This window comes from Oxyura jamaicensis, chromosome 5 (assembly GCF_011077185.1).
Source record: "Oxyura jamaicensis isolate SHBP4307 breed ruddy duck chromosome 5, BPBGC_Ojam_1.0, whole genome shotgun sequence".
In the NCBI taxonomy this organism is placed as follows: Eukaryota; Metazoa; Chordata; class Aves; order Anseriformes; family Anatidae; genus Oxyura; species Oxyura jamaicensis.
In genome coordinates, this window is record NC_048897.1 from 44,162,395 (window position 1) to 44,184,661 (window position 22,267).

At 48.9% G+C, this 22,267-nt stretch overlaps 1 long non-coding RNA gene across 2 annotated transcripts; it reads right to left on the minus strand.

Annotated features, from left to right (window-relative positions):
• Positions 1-1,401: 1,401 nt before the first annotated feature.
• Positions 1,402-10,694, minus strand: LOC118167931. 2 transcript variants are annotated; one of them, XR_004751292.1, is made up of 3 exons: positions 10,572-10,694; positions 7,136-7,333; positions 1,402-1,652 (listed from the first exon to the last, which is right to left on the minus strand). It is a non-coding gene; the product is annotated as an uncharacterized LOC118167931 (long non-coding RNA). The 2 variants fall into 2 exon arrangements; XR_004751291.1 differs by lacking the exon at positions 1,402-1,652 and adding an exon at positions 3,701-4,364.
• Between the last annotated feature and the right edge of the window lie 11,573 nt (positions 10,695-22,267).

Consider the following 22,267-nt stretch of genomic DNA (forward strand, 5'->3'; position numbering starts at 1 on the left):
TGTCTCTATACAGACTGGCATTCACATCTATTGCCTGCCCTGATGCTTTGCAGTCCTGACACCTTTTCACCCTTCTCTTCCAAGGCAGGGAAATGGGGCAGTCTCCCAGCACAGGCCCTCAGCACCTCTAGAGACATCACCTGCCTCCACTGAAGCCCACAGGCACCCAAAGGTAGAGCGAAACCTGGGGTGAGGCAAAGCCTGGGACCATCCCCTTTACCTCCAGGTGCCTGGCAGGAAGCGTGGTCATGGAGCTGCACTCACAATTGAAGGCAAACATTGAAAGCACATTATTTAATAGCACTATTATACTCTTACTCTCTTGGAAGGAGCCATTAGCTAATAGCCAGGAATTCATAAGGTTGTTTCTTCACTGGAAAAAATAGAGAATCTAATTCAGATGTGTCCCAGGTGCAATTCTGTTTATTTACAGTGAATGAGTACAAAGCCTAGCTTTGTCAAGCATGGAAGAACAAAACAGACAAGAGCAACAAAGGAGCAGCTTTCTTCCTCCCCTTTGCCAGAGGTGCTGTTTTCCAAGGCAGCTTATAGCTGCCTGAAGGGGGGCTGCTGCCACCCTGCCTCCCCCCATCCTCAGTCCCCAGCTGGATGTTCCTTTCCCCTTCTGTGGGAGGTGTAGGATCTGATCAGGCTGCCAGGGTGTCCATGGAGGAGGTGGAAAGGACACCACGATGGATGCCAGGATGCCATGGGAATATCAGCTTCAGCTGCCTGGTGCTGCTCTCCATCACAGGCATGGCTGCTGCCAAGCACCCCTAGCCCTGATGGGCAGCAGAAGCACCTCATCTGCTGTCTGCCTTTCTCAGCCACACCAGGCTAGGACCAATTAATCCCTCTCACCTGATGCTTGCAGTCCCAAAGAAAAGCCCTGTCACTCACTGCTGCCCTGCACCAGGTTCTCACCAGCCTGGGCTCAATCCATGCTGTGCTGATGCTCCTCTTGGTCACCCACTGACAGCACCCATCTGTGCCCGCCTTCCAGGGGGGACAAAGGTGCTCAGTGCATGTCACCCTCCCCAGCTGGTGACTAAGGATCCCCTCTATCCATCCCACTCTATTACAAATCCTGCAGCATGGCATTTTTTCAGCCTCATTTTGCACTTTTCAGCAGTCCAGCACCCTGCTCACCGCGTCCTTGTCACTCCTGCTCGGGGAGCCAGCTCTCTGCAGCAGTCTTCTGGGTTATTTGGGCCATCACAGCTAATTGGTAAGCTCAGTAAAATATAAGCGTTGCGAATTAATCTTCTGAAGACCCATTAGTTAGCCTCTGTCAACACTGAATTTCACTCTAGTCTTACTTGGAGCCTCGCTAAGCTAAGCACAGAGCTCAGCTAGCTCTGTCCTCACCCTCCCTTGGAGGTCACTGATCAATGATGAACACGAGCCACTGCAGCACTCGCTCTCCCTCTTCTGTCATCCCAAACAGCAGCCGCCCGTGCTGGCCGCCGGCCCAGGCTTGCTGCACACCCGTCCCCATCGTCCCGGGGCAGCTCCGCTCGCCGTCCTCATCAGCCTCTTGTACGGGGCAGGTTAGTCAGGGCGGGTCGGAAAAGCAGTGCTCAGTGAACTGGAGGCTTGGCACGTTGTGCTGCTCCAAACAAAACCACGCTGAGGTCAGCCAACAGGTCCAGCTGAAAAAAAAGAAGTACTTAAAAGAATCTTTACATCAGCATTTCTGACAAAAAGCATCTAAATGGCATTTTCAGTTTGAAATTGCTTGATTCTTCTGTGTGTGTGTTCAAAGAGAAAGTCACCAGGGGAATAAGCACATGGCCAGACAGAAGTTTCCCTCCCTGCTTCTGTCTCCATATCATGCAGGCTTCACAGTTAGTTCATCACCCTACTAGAAGGAAGGGAAAAATCTGAGCTTTTAAAAACCATATGATCAAACCATGACAAGGCACTCGGGTGCGAGTGGTCCACAACCAGCCGTGGCTCCTGAAGTTTGTCGGGGAGTTTCTCCTGCAGTCCAGGGCAGGATTTCCCCTAAAACCAGGCAGCTCTGTGACAAACCTGCATCCCACTGCTGGCAGAGCAGGCATTTGCACCCCCACGTGGAAAATCCCCACCATAACCAGGCATCTGGCTGCCTGGGGCCAGCTTCTCTCAGAGCTTTGTAGTTCTATCTGCCTTTAAAGGCAGGGTTTTGGTTTAGAAGGGAATCACATTTTCTTTCTGATTTCAGGCTGGATCTCGTGCACATCAGCTGTGTGCTCCTGACCAATTGCTTTCCTCCGTAAGGCCCCATCATTGCTTCCACGGGTAATTAGGATGGATGAGAGGCAGTTAACAGTGCAAAGGTTAATGGCAATGCAATTCACAGTACAGCACGGGCAGTGCGATGGCAAATGGACTCATGTAGACACCCACTCATCCATCAGCTCCCCACCAAGCACCCCTCCCCAGAAAAGGTCTCTGTGTGTGCGATGCCATCTTCCCTTAACCAGCCTGGGAGGTGCTCAGCAGGGTGCCCCAGCCAGAGCCCTGCCTGCCCTGCACCCTCTCAGCACCCCGAGGGGCTGAGCTGCCCCTGGAGGGACCTCTCTCTTAACCAACTGTACAAAGAAAGCCTTGAGACCCTGTTTTGTGCTGAATATTAGGTGGGGCGATCCCCGCCATACTCGAGGCTCAGTTTCCCATCTTTCCTCATTTCCCCATTCTCCCCCTCCCCTGGTAGGTAGGACAAAGGAAGAAACGTTGGCACATGAGGTCTGGATAAAGCATCTTAACAGCAGCTGCAGTGCCAAACACAGGTAATGCAATCTCCCTGCTCCCACCCACTCCCTGCTTTACGCAGCAGGGAACTGTGCGAGCTCTCAGCCATCAGCACAGCGTGCCCCCACACCCCCTCATCTTACCGTCCACCGCAACTTACCCCTGTCTCTCCAGCAGCTTTCAGAAGCACTGGCTTTCATGAAACCCCCTCCCACATGATGAACCTTGCCCCCACTTTTCACTTCTGGATGAGGATCATTGTATGTGGCTGCTCTGACACAACCAATCTACTTTCTTCAGCCTAATGTACCAAGGGGCTCCAGCACCAGGCTCCTTTGTGAGTTACCCTTCTCCCAGCATCTACATCTGCAAGCTGTCAAGGCTTTCTTTGCAAGCCACAGAAAATATTGAATACGACGGGGCAATGTTCCAGTTCTGGAGGACTTTCTTTATAACATAGTTACCAGGTTGATTTCCAGAGAACATCGAGCCCATAATGGCAGCAGCCACCACCTACTCTGTAACCTCCAACCTGCAAACTGGAGCTTTGGAGAAAACATCTGCGGAGAGAGGCTATTTCATCCACCTTCACGATGAGGCAGAAGGGTCCTAACCTGGTGTAAGCTGTTAATGACTAGGGAAATTTTTGCCTACGCTTCCGAAAGTGGCAAAATTTCTGGGAAGATCTGCATGTCTGCATGCCTGAAAGCCCTGGATTGGGATACACGTCCTGAGACAGGCTTGGGAAATGTGGTATGTTCAGCAGGTTGCACCGCTGGTCATAGGAAAGTTGCAAAAGTCAGGCTTGAAACAGGTTTCACATGGTGGGACTATGGGCTTCCAAGGGGTATTTAGGAAAAAAGGGGAAAAAATAGGAAAAGAGCATGGTCTTCCAAGGAGTATTCTGGGGAAAAAAAAAAAAAAAAAAGGGAAAGAGCAGAAAGTTCTGACATTTCATTTTCTAGCAGTAGGAGCACTGTGATGTGGGCACATGCTCAGTTCATGGGCACACCAGGACTCTGCATTCCCTTGCTCACCACCTGCTGAAGCTTTCATTTTGCTTTGCAGCATAGGAAGAGAAACTCTCATGAGGGTTTGATGGACTCAAGCCATTTCTTTAATAGTTACCTGGAAGAACTTGTATTTTTCAACTATCAGCCAGACTACAGTGGCAGTGGCCCTACAAGGGGACATAAGATTAGAAGGCCAATCCATAGGTGTGCATCATAGGTTTCTCACACAAGAAGGCCTCTTATGACATTCTTCAGAATGGATAGAGACTGAAACCAAGGAAGAGGTGAGCCCCACTTACCACACAAAACAGCTTTGAGTTGTCTGGGACCGTCCACACATCTTTAGCTGAGCAGTGCCAGCTGTGCAGCCTGAGATGCCAGAGCTGCTGCTCTCCTGTGGCTGGCAAAGACTGGAAAGAGGTGGTCTTGCAGGTAAAGCATCATGTGGAAAAATGAGGTTTTGGAGGCCAGTATTGATATTACCTGCATGTCAATGTGGGCAGGATTTAACTTTTCCCTCATGGTAAGAAGCAAAAAAGATGGACTGCTGTCAGTTGGTTAGGAGATTGCAGTGAATTTTCCCAGATGGTCAGCAGGCTTTAGGGAAAAGCGTTTCTAGACAAGAAAAATAAGCGAAATATTCTCTAGTATTCCCACTTCCCTTCCACCAGCTCTAACATGGTGTGTGTGCAGCCTGCTGCTCTAAGAGTGCCTGATGACCCTGGCGCAGGCATCACCCCATGCCAGCCAGGAGCTAATTGCACAGGGCTCCTTCAATTGTCCCAGACTGGACCTCACCCACGGGCTGGCCAAAAGCCCAGGCATGGCCTGCTCTGTTTTCTTTGTGCTGGCTTGGCCCACAGAGGAGTGAGAAGCCCATTTTCCAAGGCCTGGGCACAGCCTGTTTTGCTCCAACACAGCCTCTCCGCAGTGCTAGCAGGTGACCGTGGAGCAGATGCTTTCTGCCTGCCACCTCCTGAGCAAAGCCTTGGGAAGCCTGGCCATGCTATGCTTTGAAGAAAAGCTTCCACACCTACAAATTGCATGAGAAACAGTTAATGACCGAAGAAATGATAACTACAAGGGAGACACAATGTCCTTACTGTGAGCTGGTGGCATCACCGGAGAGTTTGTTCTGAGCTGTCAAAGACAAGATCTCATTTGCTGCCAAATGCTCAGGGGCTTGGGAAAGTCCTTGTTTTGGTGCCTGCCTTGTGGAACAGGATCATATTGGAGATGGCCTTGATACTGCTCCTGCCACAGAGACATAGCGAGGTTGGTGGGTACAGCACATGGCAGAGGGCCTTGGTTGCCTCTGTGAGAGATGATCAGGAAATATGGGAAGGGAGACAAGTTGGACTCCTGCCCTGTTCTGATTCTTTGTGTATGAGAGGCTGGATGTGTTTTGTTTTCTGCTTTTTCTTATATAAAAAATACCAAACATCAAGTTGTGTTTTGGCAGAGGTCTACTCGGAAGATCTAGAGAAGCAGAGTGGGAGTTTTTGCAGCTTCTAGTGAAAGGGGGAGAGGAGGAGGTGTTGAACTGCAAAGATTTTTCTCTTCCAACTGTTGGTTAGGAGTGGAGTTAGATAAATGTTAGCTAAATACAGACTGCTTAAAACATTTTGTAGGAAAAGCAATTCTACTCAAAATTCGTCAGCTTTTACTTGCACTGTCATAATACTATTAGTTCTCTGGTGAAGAAAAAACAAACAGGGTAGACAAGACATGAATTGCTAATATGAAAAAAAAAAAAAAAAAGAACAAAACATTTTTCTTTTTCTTTTTACCATTCTCACACAACAAAGAAGTTGACTGAGTGCCCATTTTCCTTAGCTTTCCACATTCTTTGCTATTTCTTCTTGCCATAGGAGAAAGGAGCACGTGTGGCAGCACACAGGACCATGGGGATTTCTGGCCTTGACACTGACAGGCACCTAGGAGATGCAGACATACAGTCCTGTCAGAACTGGTTTCTCAGCTCTAGAAATGGAGAAGAGGATTGGAGCCTCTTAGATAGAGGGCAAGGCTGACAACTTAACCCATCAGAAGATATTTCTCAGTCAGAGAAAGCAGCACGTTAATGTCTATTCTGATCTTTGGACTAACTGGTGGTCCTCTGCTGACTAGTCCTGGCCAAACTGTCTTAGCCAGAAGTCAGGACCTTGAAGAGCAAGCCTGGATCAATCAATTCATTACAGACAGGTTTCCAGAATGTACCTACGGAGACACCAGCTGGAGAATCAGCTCGAGTCATAGAAGAGATGGAGAGAGCACTGATATGCTCAGCACAAGTGAGTGCAGACAGCCAGGGGCAGGCACCAAACAAAAGAACAAGAAAGTAATGAACCTTCGAGGCACCCTGGCTGGAGGAGGAGGTCCCTGTATTTGAGGGACACCATGCAAGGAAAGGCCAGAAATAGATGATGTGGATTATGCTGCTGAAAACCATCCAACACTATCCCTAAACAAAAAGGGCACAATGAAGGAGATAGAAGCAGGTGATACTATGTCCTCAAAGACATCGTTACAGCAAGGTCGTAACAAAATACAACACCTCTCATGGGGAAGGTGAACGTGCAAATACAGATAAGGATGAAATAAGGAACATCACTGGGCCACATGGAATTGCTTTGTGAATTAAAAATAAAGACAGGAACTTTGCCAACAAATTTTATGTTAAAAAAGAGAATTCTTACCCTTTTCCCCAAGAAAAGTTAGAAATGAAACATAGTACTAGATGAAGTTTCTCATAATTATAAATGGCTTGTGAGCATACAAGGCCTCTCTAGATAATATTGCCAGGAATGCAAATATTGCCCCCCCTCCCTTTCCAAGTAATGTTATTAAAAAGACAAGCAAGCTTCTAACCCTTCTAGCACATGCAAGAAGACTTGAACTTCAGCCCTCAAACCACTTATCCACGTAGGAACCAGTTCTTGGTAACGTATGCCAGGCACACACATGTGAATACTACGGAGTCTTATGATTTCCTGAGGACAGGAGGTAAAAGGCAAAAATTATGTCAAAATAACATAGGAGGAGCCCTCATGAAAATAAGCAGACTGCTCTGAATGTCCTCACTATTAATAGGCAGGAGAAAAAACACTGATGAAAAACGTGCATCCAACTGAACCTGCAAGGGATCAGCTTGAGAAGAGCTGAGCATTATTGACAGGTTTGCCCAGGAGCGCGAGGTGGCAAGCACAAAAATCTACGTGAGAGCACTTCCAGACCTCAGAGACCCACAAGTGAAACAGCTGCAACTACAGCGACTCCATCAAAACTGACACAGAAATAACTCCCTAACTGTGAAGGACAAAGCAAATATTACTTAGACCTTTTACTTATTATGTTGAATAGATGTCACTTGAAACAAAACTCACCTTTATCAGCACAAAGATGGAATTTGGTATTATTCACAAGCAGCCTTATAGGGTTTCAAAGCAATTTCCAGCAAACTAAAGGTTCACAGGGAAACACACCAGGATAAAATTCCTTCTACTTTCTTCCAGCAGCTCTTTAAAGAAAGTTTCAGAACATGAATACATCTCCACAGCTGAGCCTGGGAAAGGAATCTACCGCTAAATATGGGAAAAATATGTTCAAAAGTTTCTCTGTACAGAGATTTAAGCTGTGATGGAAGCATGATGGAAGTGGAGATTTAAGCAGAAATTTAAACAACTGTGATGGAAGCATGCTGTTGCCTGTTTCAAGGCAATTCTTTTTGCAAAACAGCAGAGCCCACAGCACTGTCAAGAACAGGCTTTCAGTGTGACTTGGGTTTTGTTCTATTCTTGCATTGACTGTGTTTTCCACATTTAAACAAATGGAAAACAGCAACTATCAGATGTCTATATTACATTAGCCTTTAGGAAGTCTTTGACAGGGCAAATGGAGACTTACCGTGGTAGATATTCTCCAGCTTCAGAGCAGTCAAACTGGGCCACACTGAAGGTCTGTCTAGTCCTACGTCCTGGCTCCAACAGCTTATGTTCAGGGGAAGAGCACAGGAATGGAGCATGCATACAGTGATTTCTTTTCCCTGCCAGATACACTTTCCTCATTCCCTACCCCAAACATCTGTGGATCAATGCCTTCTTGAGCCAGAACACCATCTTTTTATTTAACTGGCATCAATTGAATTTAATTTTCCATGGCTAGCTACTCACTCTGTGAACTGTTGCAAACTTCCATCACCTATAACATCCTCTAGCAATGCAATTCACAGCAGAACTGTGTGGCATGGGAAAAATTCCAGCCTCCTGATAATTACACCTGATGATCTTTAGTTCTTGTGCTAAGAGAAGGGAATGATCATCCTGCAATCAACTCTTCCACTGGCTCGCATGATTTCATAGAGCTCTTCATACATCTAGAGAAATCATCCAGCCACCAAATGTGATCTCCATTCATTAAGAAATGCTCAGTACTACCACTGGATATAAAAATCAAATGTTTCTCCTTCTCTGAGCTGGAATCAATACTTCTCTGAAAGAACTGGTCTTTTTCACATCCACTAGTTCCAGATTTGGACTACTTGGGCAGTAGTCTGGTCTTATCTAATAACTTTTATCTCCTGAATGATAAACAGGGTGTAACAGCAGGCAGACAGCCTAGGTTAAGCCACTTAGGAGCAAACAGGTCTTAAAAGCAGAAAGAAAGCCAGTATGTCCTCAGATCTTCTAAAAACAGTATTCCTGATGCATTTACTTACCTGGGCAGCAACTTTCCTAAATCCAGTGGCTTCATTCTCAGTATAGAGGGCAGCACCTTCCCCCCCCCGGCGCCCCCCCCCGAAATCAGAGAGCCCAGCACACCCAGGGCACAATTGCAGCTCTTTAGCAATAGTGCGATAGGCATAGGTCAGAGCCTTAGATGAGAGGTGAGTCTAGCCAACAGCTGTTAAATAGCTTTTATTGAGAATGCCTGCGGCAGATGTTCAGAATAAAATAACAAAAGTCGCTGAGATTTTGGAGTGTGTAAGTACTCCACTGCTGTGCAAACAGCACCAGGGAGAACATCCTACAAAAGCTGGACCACAGGATCTCTAAACCAACCCCATTATAGGTGAACCCCAAATGAAAATCAGCCCAGTGTGATCCGTACAGCAACAATAGTAGTGATTTTATAAGGGAACACTTCATGAAAATTAAAAGAATTGGGTCATTATGAAGCTGGCTGGAAGGAACAAGCTCTGCCTGCTTCCCCTGGCAGGCGAGACATGTAAGGATGACCAAAGGGTGGATTGAAACTTACCAGGAGCATCAGGACCAAAAAGATCTCAAGTATCATGATCCCCACAGTTTGAACAAAACCCTTAGACACTGCTTTATTCTTCTGGCTTGCTATAGCCTCCTTGTTATAGATTTTTGGGCTTTGGCATGCCCCAGGCCTGTGTCCCATCTCATGACACTCACCATCAGAGATGCTGCAAAAAAAAAAGGGTCTCAGCTGTTCACACAGCTGCTTAACCCACGTAGTCAGAAAGGCTTCATTTTATCTAAAAACAAAAAGAAACAAAAAAATCCACCAACACATTAAATGTAATCTTAAAAAACGACCTTTCCGAGATTGAAACAGTGCGTTAAAGCTACTTTTACTTTGATTTGTGCTGCATGGTACAGCATTGGAAAGGAAAGGGATACAAATGTTAAAGCAATTTCTACTGGAGGCTTATATAACTTCACGGGGTAACATCGCTAGACAACTTCATGCAGTAGTTTACAGACTTGTATGCTTTTTAATAGCAATCCAAAATTATTGTCTCTTAATATCTCCTGACTTTGGAGGAGCCTTGCCAGTTTCTATCAGCCAGGAAATCTGTTCCTTGGGCTCATTCACAGAACATTTTGAGCATCTCTGGCAAAATATTGGCTTCAGCAGGAGTAGAAGAGTTTACTCTGAAATAAAGTCAAAAGTAAACATATAGACAGCAGTAATGAAAATTCCTGGAAAATTTAATTTCCAAAACAAAACAAAAGAGGAGGTCTTGTTTCTCTGCAAATGGTCCCAGAACTGACCAACGAAGAATTGGCGCAATGGGTCTGTGGCAGACCGAGCAGCACATAAATAAAAATAAAGAAAAATATGTGGTTTGTTTGTTTTTCTTCCTGAGGATGTGACCCTACTCTAAAATAAGCACAAAGAGCATTTGGGGCAGGGCTTCTTGCTAGCAGCACTGCAGAGCCAGAAGCCTGCTGTGGCTACATCTCTGCAGGTATTTGGTGGGGAGGGAAATAAGTGCTGGAGACTCTAGAGCAAAAGCCGCTTGAAGGGAGGCCTCAAAGCCCAGGTATAGAAGCTAGGGACCCCCTTACATGGTCTGACACAAAAAACTGACAAGAAGAGCAGCAGACCCACACCTGCAGGAGCCATCACACCACACAAGTGCTTCTACAGCAACCTGCCAGCTAGGGAAGGAGGCTCAGGCCTGGTTTTGGAGCACTTCAGTTCCAGTAGTGTCAAATCTAAGGGGCACAAAAGCCATGAGTTCTCAGAAAACCAGGAGATTAAAGAGCAAAAGAAAGCTTGCAGTATCTCATCTAATAAGTTCAGACCCCTCCAGCTTCAGGCTGCCCCGGTGAGGATGTTTCCCATGTCAGAGGGTGCTGCTGCAGCACTGCACTAACAAATCTGAGCAGCTCTGATTCCAGCTCAGCCTAGAGTCATCTTCTCACCCCAAGGCCTTCTGCTCCAGCTGCTCTCTCACCCAGAAGATGCTAGCAGCTCTTTATGCCTGCACACACCCACATTCAGCTTCAGTTCCCCTTCCCTCCAGCTTTTCCTGCCCCTCTAGGGGGACAGAGAAGTATCACCCACCTGGGAACAAGGAAAGGCACAGCTCACTTCACCCTAATGCATTCCCAAAGCACAAATTCAGTGCTTCACAGATGCCTTCTGGTCGGTTTGCTTTAACAATACTGTGCACAGCTGTGGAAAAAACAGCAGTCTGGGCTCTGAGCATCTTTAAGGAGTTTTGTTAGCTCACGTGCTCCAGCTGGAAGTCATTGACTGACCTGCAATATTTTCTTATCATTAAGATCAGCTTAAACAAATAGCCCTCAGGATCGCTCAGTGATACAGATAGGAAAGGGATTTCACCTGCTCTGTATCACTTCTCACCTTCCCAAAATAGCATGGCTTTCATGAGTGCTTTCCTGTGGGGCCCTGTGCTGCTCGCTGTGGGTTCCCACTGTGCTGTTTCACAGGTGCCCCATGCAATGAGAATAATCCTAGAATAATGATTTCTTGCTGGGAGGAAACAAGGAGGTCCCTCGGCAGGGCTGTTTCATGGGTTACCCACCCAGCAGAAGATCACCCACCACAGATCACACCCTACATCTCCATCCCAGAGGATCCCTCACTCACCTCTTGGCTTTGGACACAGCTGGGTTGCCTGTGCCCTGTTCCCTGCCCCATGTTAGGAAAAAACTCAGCAAACAGGGCCAAGCTTCCTTTTGTTGGCCTCCCACGCCACTGCTTTGAATCATGGCGTGGAGGGACTCTGTTAGCCCCAGACTTTCTTTAGAGAACGGGTAAAGCAAGAAGAAAGTTAATGCAATCGCTGCTTTTCCCTTTTGATAGCCTGTTTCTCCAGCACTGGCAGCAAAGATAAAGGGAGCTCTATGGGGAAGAGATTTGCACTGAAGAATATTTCTGAGTCACTGATCAGTGAAGGAAATAAAGGGCCTTGGAGCATCTTGCTCACTTTAAAGAAAGAAAAAGGATCATTGATTTTATTGGGACTCCCCTAGGCAAAACAGCTACCTAAAGTACAACATATTTTTATTGTGCCACTGAGGAATGCGTGCTAACATTTATAAATTTTCCTTTGAGGAGCCTATCACTCAGCACTTTTAAATAACTTTGTGTGATACAAAAATCTTTAAACCAGACACCGCTGGCATTTAGAAGATGCCTGCACAGAGAAGGGGAGCCCTTTGATTTGGAAAAGCTCTCAGAGATGAGTCCCCTCCTCCCCATGAAGCTCAGCCACATGGTCCCCAGCTGGCCCCCAGTGGGTCTGGGAGTGGGTCCCCAGTGGGCCTGGGTCCTGGTGGGACTGGGAGCTGCAGCATGTTGGCTCAGGGCTGCTGGAGCTGGCTGTGCGGAGCTCTTGGACTGCTGCATCCTCTGCAAGGAGCAGCTGTGCTGAGCCGAGAGGGTAAAGCTGTCAGATAGGTAAGCCGTGCAGGAAGATACATCTTACTGCAGCAGCTGATGTGTTGGAAGGAGAGGACAAACCCAGGCCCAGAAGGCCTCTGTCTGTTTTCTGTGATTGTGTTCATTTGTCTCACAAGGATGGAGCCTGCGGAGGCTGCGGAGAGCATGGAGAGCTGCTGTCTGCTCTGCTGGGCTCTGCTGAGCTGCACTCCATTACACTGCTGCTGCAACAGAACTCACCTGTCGGGCCACACAGTCATTGAAAGGTGTCTTTTGAAATAGTTTTTTTCCTGTAGACTGAAGGAAATACTCTCTGTCTCTTTCACTTACAGGAATTAGGGATAGAAAATAAAGATTGCAGCACCCAGCTTCAAAACAAGCAAAATAAAGTGGTTCTGCAGACACCAGGTGACCGTGTGGGACTCCTCGCTGCATGTTTTAGATGCACTCAAGAGGAGTCTGGAGAAGTTCCTGGAAAAGAAACCTGCTGGGGATTGCTGCATGCTCGCTACAAGCCCCAGTTAGCTAAGGAAGCCCCTGAGCAGAAAATGGTTGGAGGCTGGAGAAGTATCTGAAGCTTTCTTCTTGCTCTCTTCTCTGCACATCCCTTTGTGATGGCTCTCAGGGACAGGATGCTGGGCTAGATGAACCTATGGTCAGATCCTCCTTAGCCACATTTATGCTCCTTTAAAACAAGCCATGCTGATCCAAATCGTCTTTGCACCAGCATGACAGTGTCTGTTCATTGGGACCAAAATAAACTACGTGGGACCCGTGTAAAGGAAAGGCTGAGGAATGCAGGAGTTTAAAATGAGGAGCGAGCAGAGAAGCCAGCTCCCTGGAGCAGCCATGCCATGGAGAACAACGTTATTCTCTGATTCTGAGATTCTCTGCATGATCCCTGGCCACCCCTTTCCCCCTGCACCGCGGTGGGGATGGCTGCAGCTGGCCAGCTCCTGGACCAGGGAGGACACTGTCCCAGGAGGAGACTCTTCTGCGGGGACATAGGAGTGGAGATAGGAAAGGACCAGGTGCTGCTGGGGCTGAGGGCCTGCTGTCCCCTCCTGATGGGAGCCCTGTGTGTGTGCACAGTGCCTTTCTCACCCGTTTCTCTCGGAGCATCAGCCTGGGTGGAGGAGCAGGGGGCAGGCGGATGCACAGAGTCAACTGTTCAGCTGATCCCCAGCCATAACACTGACAAAATACAGCTTCAGGATGCTTTTTTCTCCCATGTTTTGAAAATAGCAGCATCAGCAAGTTTCTACTGCTGTCCCATGCACTGCCCTGCACAGCCAAGCTCTCCCAGTCCCCGAGGCAGCAGAGCACTGTGCCCACGTGGAGGCACGAAGGGAGCATGGTGCTTGAGCATGGGCACATCAGGGACAACTTGCTTGGTCCTCAGACCTTTGGTCCTCCCTCAACATCTTTCAGAAGAAACAGCAGTTATTAACGCAAACCATTGCCTGGACGTGATCAGCCGAGTCGTGCTGACCTGAAGGCTGTAGTGGAGGAAGCCAGCCAACGCTCACCCCGGTGTCAGAGTGGCACAGGTCTGTCCCTGCGCCGTGGTGAGTCCCACCAAGGCCACTGAGCATGAGCAAAGCATGAAATCCAGCCAGCAACAGGCAGTCAGTCACAAGAAAGCATCTTCCTGGGGGCTGTTGACATTATTATTCTAGATCAAGAAGCAAATCCTACGTGTTAGTTACTTAGTAGATGAAGTTACCATGCCAACTCATATACTACCCTTTTTTTTATTATTATTATTGCAAGAGTAGGCAGCACTCCCTTGAGATTTCACAAAAGGGGAGGAAAAATGTCAAAGTGCCAAGAATATAATGGAATTTCTAGTCTCAGCCCTCTTCCCCATAGATCTGTTTTTCAGCACACACCCCTCTCCTCCTCATGGCAGCAGCGACGCTAAGCCAAGAGACTCTCCGAATGGTAATTTAGAGGCCAGCCCACCGTATTTTGGTGCTACACTTCAGCAATGCACAGCTCTTTGCCCCCGCTTTGCACTGTTTTCAGGGAACTAATGCAAAGAACTGGTGCCAAAAGATTGCACAGCCTCCCCCTTAGCCTCTCCTCGACTTCTCCGCACTTCTTCCTTCCTTCACTCTCTTTCCTGTCTTTCCATTTGTCTTCCTTCCCACTGCTGGAAAGATCCTTCTTTCTGCCATTTGCCTTCATTTTTATTTTTATTTTTTTTTTTTTCTGTTCTATCTTTACTTGTTTTCCCTCTCAGAATGGATTATGTTTCAGAGTCAAAAACCTGCCTGAATTTCGTGCACTTTGCTTTCTCCCTTGGGACTAAAAGCCCCCAGCTCCAGGAAGCGTGGTGCTGCAGCCTCTCCTGGGGAAATAGGGCTGTGAAGGATGTCAGGGCAGAGAAGGGCTGCAGGGAAGAGGCTGCGGGGCAGAGGGCTGGCCCCAGTGCCCTCCGTGATGGTTTGTTCCTGGGGGCCCCTCCGCAGCCCGACCTGCGTGCCAGCCAAGCATTGCCTTGCCTTACTCCTGCCGTGGGACTGGAACACAATGGGGATTTGTGGTGGGATGGGGACAGGGCAGTGCCAAGGCAGATACCAGCAGTACATGGCTGCCTCTTCCCACCCCCAGGACATCAGGTGGCTCCATGTCCACCCTGTGCGTGCAGGAGATGCCACCACAGCCAGGATGGGGACCCTGTGTGATGAGGATGCTGGTGGCTGCATCCTACACATCTGGGAACCTGAGTATGGGTTTGTTTGTTGAGGATTGTGGTTCTTGAGAGGTTATGGAAGGAGAAAAAAAAAAAAAGGTGTATTGAGTGAAATGCAGCCACTGCTGGCATGGCCTCCTGGCACCAGCCCGTGCATGCTTGGCACAGCACTCGGCTGGAGCAGCACAGGAGACACTTGTGCCTGTACACCCGACGGCTGGTGGTGTCAGCACTGCCGCTTGTTTGGGTGACACACTGCTTGTCTGGGTGACACACATCCTCACCAGGGTGGCGAGGGGGTGAGGACGGCTGGCAGAGGCTGTGTGCCTGCAGGGGAGCAGTGGAAGGTCGCGTCCCCCAGCTGCTCACTGCTCTAGCAGCCGTGGTGGGCAGTGAGCACTGCCACCACTGTCCCGTCTTGCTCCCAAAGTCACACCCCTGGCTGCATGAAGATGATCAGATCCAGGAGTTACCTTCATCCTCCAGAACACCAAATATTTTGTGCAGACCTTTGTAGCAAGCAGAGGTTCTCTCAGGACTCACCTTGCAGCTTTTTACCCCACTTATCTGTCCACAGCCCTAGGGTCAAGGCTGTGATATGGGTTGTGACTCAGCAGCTGGCCATGGCCAGCACCAAACAGGATACATTAATTTGTCCTGGTCAACATCCAAGGCCAGGTCCTGTGTCTTATCTTGCTAACCATCTTGGCTGCTGACCACTGTATTCAGACGCAGCCAGGCGCGGTGCAGCCAGGCCACCCAGAGGTGCTCCTTGGCTTTCCACGGACAAAATTAAATTCTAATTTATTAAGTTCTAATATCATGTGATGTATGTTGATGCTCGGCTTTTTGTGATCAGGTTTCCCACATCCACCTGACCTTTGCTGTTACCAGCAGACCCCACAAGGCATGCAAGTCCGAATTAACAACCCATAACGGGGCTTCTCCAAAGGGCCACCAGCTCTGCTCCCCCTGGGGCTGGTGGGCCTGCAGCAAATACACATTGACTTCACACCAAAATAAAAGGAATATTTTAGAAGTACCAAGCTCAAGCAGGAGCAACCCTTAGGCATCGATGAGTTTTCTGACAGGAATGAGGACTGTCCCCACACAGCAATGCTGCTGGATGGAGGGATCGGAGGCTATCTGAGGAATTACACAAGCACAATTACTGGTTTGCACATAATGACCTGAATAACAGCCTGGGGGTGGGCTGGGGTTATTTTCACCCCCTCACCGTGCCCCAGCGTGGTGGGTTGTAAAGTACGGTGCAGTGTGTTGCAAATCTGAAACCGAGCTGCCCCTGCACTGAGTAACGCGGAGCCATCGCAGCTGGAGGAGGTGAATTGCGTTTTGGAGTACAGCGTTGAAAAGAAAACAACAAAAGCCCAGAAAAGTTTAATACGGAAGTTTGAACAGGCTTGCTGGCTGTATTCTTTCAATCTGATCAAAGTCAATAAAACACTTAAAAGAAGTGCTTAATAGGTCAAAGAAGAGGAAACGACTGATGTTCCTCTGTGATGTGGTGCAAAGATAATTACCACCAAGCCAAACACACTTCAGCATCAGTTTAGCAGATGAAGCCAGAGAGAAAATTAAAATGCAGGAGGCAAAATGTGCAATAGCCAGAGAAGCAATACAAATTTGGCTTCGTTGTTTATCCCTTGATTCTTTAGCAGGCTGGGGACGAAATTTGTGCTTGGATTTGAAATGAGAGATCTCGGTCTGATTGCTACTTTGCAGTCAGAGAGGGGGAGGATTTATACACCTTTCCCCCTCAGTGTCATGTTCTCTCATCCTCATTCTCCCCTTCCAACTAAAGGACTCCTGAATGGCTGATTAGAAAACAAAGAATGCAGAAAGATGAAGGAATGTCTTTGGAGCTTTGTTAATTCAAGCATATCCAAGTTTGCTTTTCTGGAAAAATGCTAGAAATGGCCTAAAATGCAAGTTTCTAAGGGAGGGCTGAAGCCTGAGTCAGCTGGAGCTGCTTGGTAACAGCACCTATAGATTCCTGCAAAACCCTGACATTTGGCAGGGCAGCAAACCAAGAGGTGCAGAGTGGGAATGCCACTTGTGTGTGTGCTGCTGCCGGGACAGCACCCTGTGGGGAGTGCTGATTGCAGACGGGGGGCTGGGTTCTCCAAATAGCTTCAGCCGCAGAAAAAACAATCATGTTTTAGGGCTGGGCTTGGTGAAGTTGTCTCCTGCATTTTAATCGTCTCTCTGCCTTCATCATTGCCCATCACCTACTGCCCTCCACTTCTGCCCACAGGTAGCTGAGAGCAGAACAGAGAGGCGCAGGAATAACAGGCAAGATTTCACATAGAACATTTAAAAAAAAAAAAAAAAAAAATGAAAATTTTAAATCTGATTGAGTCACAAATGGATTTTTCTCCCAAATTTCTTGCTGGGAAGCCAAGCGAGTGGGCTGCCCCATGGTGTGGTGCCCACCTGCCATCAGCGCTGTGGATCCCTGTGGGGAAAGGTGTCCCTCCAGGAAGGGAGGGCGCTCAGAGCCACCCAGAGCTGGGGCAGGCTCCATAGAAACAGGCAGGAAGCTCAGCTCACTCCCATCTGCTGATTTCACCATTAATTGTTTTCCTTTCTCTTCCCTTTCTGTTCCTGTAGCAGTGGTGGGAAGCCTGTCTGGCGATGGCTGCATCGAGAAGCAGCGAGGGTCCCAGACCTCACCCTGGGAGAGGACCCTCACCCTGGTGAGCGGTCCCCACACCTGAGGACCAGGATGGCAGCAGGGTCTGCTCTGAGCTGTCAGGACACAGGGACATGGGCAGACAGCCCTCCGAGACCTCCACCCTGCCTTCTCCTGCCTCTGTGAGCTCTGGGTTCCTCCCCTTCCAGCTGGGCAGAGAGGAAAGCTGGGTCTTCAGTCCGCACCATCGTTCACTTCCATGCCTACAAGGTTTGCTGGGCAGAGCCTGAGTTTCAGACCCAGCAGTAGATGATTTCTCACCAACATGACTCAGAGAGTAAAATAAAAATGAGTGTGTGCTTTAATCCTCCTCAACTCCCAGCACTTGAGCCTTGCAGAAGGAATGAGATGGAAACACTAGAAGAGGATGAAACCTCTGCAAGGCTTCATAGGAAGGGAGCAAATCTGCTGCACCCTACATATGTGCACACGTGTGAATACACCTGCCCGTCCATGCAGACAGGTTAAATTACAGCAGGCCTTGGGGTGACACAGTGGCAGTCCCAGGGAGGGGACACCCAGCTGGGCCACCACACCAGGGCTTCCCTCCTCCCAGCTCCTTCCTCTGCAGGCTTTTTCTGGCACATGGACATGCACGGTTGGTGATTACATCCAACTTTTTGGTTTACATCTAAGCCTTTACAAGTTTGTTTGTTTGTTTGTTTGTTTGTTTGTTTTTATCAAGCATTTTGTTTTTTCCCTATCTCTTGTGGAAAGCTGATACATGGGCTTTCTTAAAGGACTGTGTGGAGCTTGCAAATATCACCGGGAATTGGGTTTTGTGTGGCAGCACCAAAACACCGGGGCATCCATCGTGGTACAGCAGCAGAAATTTCACCAATGCTGATGTGCCAGGATGGGTCTGCAGCCTCCACATCACAGGAGGAAGGCAGGACCAGGGATGCAAGGACAGGTAACAGCCAGACACTTTGCAGAATGCCTGCTGTCCGAGTGATGCCAGAGGAGCTGTGCCTGTGTTGGTTTTGTACACAGGGGACAGGGGGAGGAGGGGCAAAACCCACCAGTGTGTGTACGATTCATTGCGTCCCTGTCAGTGCTTTAAATCAAATTAAACACTATGAAAAAAGAAAGCTGCATTTCTATAGCAGCACCTGTTATGCTACTGCAATTAGTTCCTTTACAGACCCATGCATTAGGAGGTTTCAAAATACGGCTGCACAAATACCCTCTGAGCATAAAAGCCAAAATGCCAGCCAGACAGTCTGCCTGGGGAGGGCTGTGGGCGCACACAGCCGACACGCCGCTCGGAGCCGGGATCCCTGGGGAAGCGGGCTGCACAGCCGGGCTGCTTGGTGCAGGGGGGGCACTGAGCGGGGTGCAAGCGAGAGCCATTCCCACCAACCTCCCCAGGAGCTGCTCCAGGGGTCCCAGCACCTTTTCTACTGGTTTTCATGGGGATTATGCATTAACAGAAATGAAGGACCAACCACCAGGGATTGTTTATAATAGCATAATTAAATGGACTCTGGTCAGCCAACAGCTCTGCGGGGACAGCCCCGCGCCAAGGAGCCCCTGCAGGCGCTCAGTGCCACAACAGATCAGAGCAGTTTCGGAAGATTTGTGGATTTAGGGTTTATGGAGTCATTGATATGTGAATTAAGCACTGACTGACTGAGACTAACTCTTCAAAAGGAGTCATTATGATCTCTATAGAAATATAATGATTCCAGTGACAACATCTTCAATGAGACTTCAAAAACACTTATTTTAAAAAAAAAAAAAAAAAAAAAAAAAAAAGTACAGAAATATATATTTAAATAAAGCACTAGTTCTTGGTTGTTCCCCAGCAGAAAGGTAAGGAAAATCCAACCTTCCAGAGCTTCAGCCCTGGGGATACAAAAACTATTAACCAGGCACAGGTAAACTTTTGGAGCACGGTGGGCTGGAGGTGTCGGTGCAGTGAGGCAGACTGTGGTGGCATGCACAGCAGCAGGGGCCTGTGCTCCAGCAGTGGTTTGCTCTTCGTCACCTAAATGAGCTATGGAGTGCTCTAATTCTGCTTGAGCTGCTAGGGACGGCTTTATTCCTGCTCAGCCCATGGTCATCTTGAAGGAGAAGCTCTCCAGAGCCAAGCTCAGGGCTGGTCCTGTGCTGATGAACCAGGCTCTGTCCCACAGAAGCCCCAGCTTTTCTCAGTGCTGTCAAGCCAATATTTTTGCAGACACCTAGGGCGGGTTGTGAAGGGAAGCACGATGCTGCAGTAACTCGGCAGGTCAAATTAAGCACATATTAAAGGACGGCAGCCTCTTCCTGGGGGCGCTAAGCTGTGGCACTGCAATCCCAAGGCTGCTGCAAGGGTCAGGGGCTCTGCCACTGGCCTCGCAGGCTGGTGGCCCCCAGCAGAGGCTGATCAGCATATGATGGGCTTTTCAGCTGAAGGACCAGCCCTCCCACATCTCCCCATACGCCCTGCGATCAGGAAGAGAAATACTGCAGGTGGAGCAATATATTGCAGGAGGCAATACCCACACAGGTGCACGCAGCCTCTGTGTGTGCCTTTGCCTCATCCATCACCGCCGAGGCTGCTAAAAACACCCGGGCTGCAATAAGTCTGCTCTGCTGGCACCCCTCACTGCAGGGAAAGGTGACCTTCTCCCAGGGCAGCTGCCCCACCACACACTGTGGGCCAGGGACTTGGCAGCACCTGATGGGATTTTTTTCATTATTTGTGCAGGACTGGCTTCAATTACATACTCTGCTATCTTCTGGGATTGCAGAGTTGCCTGTGCTTGGATTTCCCAAGGCAGCATCTCTGCTCACATCCGAGGCTGGCTGCAGGCCCTGGTGCTTACCACGACTCCTGCAGTGGGCTGGGGTTTCTGTTTCTCCAGGTTCCAGCTCTGGGAGGCAGCTGATGGGATAAAGCCATGAGCTTTCCCTGCTGAATCACTCCGCACTTCCAGGGAGAAGTGTGGCAACGTCACCTGTGAGCCTTAAAAAGCAGCGGGAAAGGAAATGTAGGAAATGTTCCCAGCAGTTTTCAACATAATTTCTGAAGGAATCAAGGCTTCCATATGTTTGCAAGACGTATTTTTATGTCTGTATGTGTCTGCACCTGAAGAAACTCCAAATGCTGTGGGTGGGAGGGAAATGGGTGTTACAGCAGTGGTGTGTGAGGTGACCAGACCTCTTGTGCTGGCCAACCTTGCTAATAAACGCCAAGGGAAGAGCATCAGGTGCATGGTCAGTGAAGTTTCCCCCAGCTACAGAGCCCTGATCTGGGCTGTGCTGGAAGAAGGGATGAAGCAGCACATGAGAAGGACCTGACCGACCCCACATTTTGGGGAGATTTTGGTGCTGTTGGCAGGCACAAAGAGCTCTGCATGTGATCCTGTATGGGATCTCCCATGGGAGAGGGCAGCACAGCTAAGGTGCAGGCATAGGAGCCCAGGGGTAGTGGGGATGCAAGAGCACTTGCCTGGGAACCAGGGAGAAATGGGTTAGACTTGAGCAAGGGTTCACCTCGAGGAGGCAAAAAGAAAAATCACTTTTCTCTCCGACTGAACAAATTGGATGGGTAATCAGGCTGGGTCGCCATGGAAACCCCCGAGGCCAGCTCAGTTGTCACTTTTTGCGATGGCACCATACTTTGCGAGGGGAGAGCCAGAAGTGCTTGAGAGGCTGTGAAGTGGGAGCTCGGGCTGTGCGTGCAAAGCCTTGCAGAGAGCACACAGAGAGCCTTCACCATGCCCCAGTCCTGGGCTGGCTCCCTCCTCTGCCAACACTTCCAGAAATATCCAGGTATTTAGGGACATGGAGCTCTGATGTCATTTCCTAAGCTTTACATCGTGCCTAGATTGTCCCCACCACCTCTACATCCCCATCAGCCCAGCATCTGGACCCCAGTACCTCCTCACCATCAGCACCTAGTACTAACTGGGATGATCTTTGCAAGGTAGAGTGAAAACACTATGAATATAAATACCATATATACCATGTATATATACCATATATATATACACACCATATATATATAAGCCATATGTATATACACCATATATACATACCATATGTATATACCATATATATAAATACCACTGCATGGGGCATTAGGAGTCAGAAAAAGGTGCCAGGTTCACACAGCCAAGCAGCTGAGAACAAACCTGGTTTTCCATTAAAGCCAGGCTGCAAATCTCTCGTTGACCCATAGTTTGCAAGAATTGGCTACTGAATTGCAGCAATTGCTTGCCACAAAATCCACAGCCACAGCCCTGTGGCACCTGGTGCTGTCGCTTGAATTTGATGGGTTCTCTCTTTCTTATTTTCCAGTCCTTTTTTGCTTCTTTTTCTATTTTCTTCTCCCTGGTTGACTCGTCCTGACGGGAAGGTCCCAGCTTCGCCTGGTCCACCAGGCTGGCAGCACCGATGCACAGGTTAATCCGCTCTCACCGCTGTGCCTGGAGGCCTGGAAGGAAACCAGGCTTGTGCTGCTGGGTGGAAGGTAATTTCACAAAGCTTCCTCCAGATGGCAAAATCTTGTTGGGAACATGCGTTGCTGCTGACGGCAGGGCTGAACAACAGCACCAAGTGTGCCGGCTGGGCAGCAGGGCTGGCACAGCGTGGCTGCTGCTGTGCCAGGGGGCTGAGCAGGAGGCAACCCAAAGCACTGCTGGACATCCTCTGTGGGGATTTTCTTTCCTTTCTCAGTTCACTTTGAGCTAAGAGCACGGCTGTGAGTTAGCCTCAGGGGGCTGGGAGGTAAGGAATAGCCTCGCAAGCTTGCGATGATGCCTGGCAGGGGTGGCCCACCGCTCTCTGGGGACAGCGGGGACGTGGTGCTCATGGCACCAAGGACCACAAGAGTTTTAGTGCAAAGTCCTCTGAATGCTCACCAGTGTTTCTTAGCTGAGAAAATATCCTGCTGATAAAGAAGGGCTGCTAATGGTGGCTTGTAAGGGAGCAGGCTTTCTTGAAGACTTC